Source organism: Chanos chanos, chromosome 1 (assembly GCF_902362185.1).
Source record: "Chanos chanos chromosome 1, fChaCha1.1, whole genome shotgun sequence".
Lineage (NCBI taxonomy): Eukaryota > Metazoa > Chordata > Actinopteri > Gonorynchiformes > Chanidae > Chanos > Chanos chanos.
Window position 1 is genome coordinate 29,269,711 of NC_044495.1, and position 1,976 is coordinate 29,271,686.

The window sequence follows — 1,976 nt, forward strand, 5'->3', positions numbered from 1 at the left end:
CAAATTTCTCTGGAGAGGAACAAAAGACCAGTTAGAGAACACTGAGTCCAATTTAAAATGTAGCTTTTGATAGTTTCGCTTTTTTTTTTTTTTAAGTGAAGGAAGAGCTAAGGACTTTGAATAGAGAAGAGAAGCCAGGTGATTTCAAGGTTCCAACTTTCAGCTTTATTTTTCAGCTGTTTATAGCTGTTTTATCTCCTCACTACCAAGCACAGCCTCTTTTCCTTTGATTTTTTGTTTGTTTTCTCATAACTTTAAGAAGAAGAGGATGAGAGTTCCAGGTCATGTGACCTGTGTTAGTTAAAAGGAAAGACATGTAAGCACACAGTGTTTCACAAAGACACACGCATGCACGCAAACACAAACACACACACACACACACACACACACACACACTCTCACACACAATGGTGCCCTTCAGTAAAAGCTTGGAGTTAGAGACCCTCACAGCTGTGGTGAATTAGAGGCCCAGAGAACCAAGGGCCTGACCGGGACAGGCAGTAAACTATCCCCTTCCCTTGTACTGCCATTACACACACACATACGCACACACACATACACAAAAACATACACAAATCCTGACCTCTAACCCAGTTCACACAAAAAAAGCCTGAGTCAGTCAATGAAATTACGAAGCAGCAACCAATACCACGAGTCCTCGATCCAGTTGAGACAAGCACCCTCTAAACTTCTTTATATTCTCTCTCTCTATATCACTCTCTATCACTCTCTGTCACTCTCTCTCTCTTTCTCTGTCTCTCTCTCTCTCTCCGTGTGAAGGCCGCCTGACGTGTTTGTGATTTCTGTTTATCTGTGGGTTCAGTAGGGTGAGAGAGGGAGGGGAATCTCTCTCTGATGGTTGAGTGACAGGCGGGAGAAGCCATTAAGATAGGTCCGTATCTCTCTTCTCCAGTCCAGGAGAGTCTTTGTGGGGGAAAAAAAAACACCCTTACAGAAATGGACTCTGTCTGCTTTTTTCCTAACACAAAACTCACCAAAACTCCTTCACCAGAGCAATGACAAGGTACAAACACTATGAAAGCCAGAAAAGAAATATGCTTATCATTTCCCAAACTACACCTATTCCATTTTTGATGTGAGGTGTCAGAGAAGAAAAGGGAACGTGAGAAGCCGTAAGCTACACAGGCTAAAAAAGGTGTGGAGATGTCTGTGGACAGGAGGGATTTGTCTCAAAGCCATTTTGATGTACAGAAAACTGAGAGGCTAGATGTTTACAGCAGGAGAACTGGTAGTCTATCTATTTGTCAGTGAGAAATGATGTTTTTGAAACAGATCTCAGGTGACTAAAGATTGATTTGAGCGAGAGTTTGTTTTGTGCTCACTAGCAATTGGGCAACCCTTGCCCTCTTTTGTTGTTACGACATTGTGGAGAGAGAGGGAGAGAGAAAGAGAAAGCACTAAAACTGACGTGTCTCTTCATCTCTGGCCTCCATCAAACACCTCTACAAAAAAAAAAAAAAAGAGTTACATTTTTTTTTTTCAAATAAACAATTCCACTATTTTCTTTGTCATCTTATTTTATTTATTCATTTTTTTTTTTTTTAAAGCACCCACGGTAAACTTCACAAACTGAAAATTAATTACAGAGGGGCTCTCCAGCCGTGTCTTTACACCTGTTTCTAATTAGCTTTTCAGCTGTGTACCACAACTAATTAAATTTACTGCAAATAAAACAATCGTTTCAAGCCCACCGCTATTCATAGATGGAGCTGCTCATAAAATGCGTGTTTGTGTATGTGTGTGTTTGCGTACGTATGTATGTGTGTTTGAGAGAGAGAGAGAGACAGAGAGAGAGACAGAGAGAGAGAGAGAGGTCAGAATGTTGAATGTAAAAGTACAGATGAGTAGCTGAAAGACACCCCTGGTTAATACAGGGTTAATAAAGCAATAAAACTCTTTCTCTTTATCTCTGTCTCTCTCTCATCTCAGTCATAAATGAACCCACACACACGCAT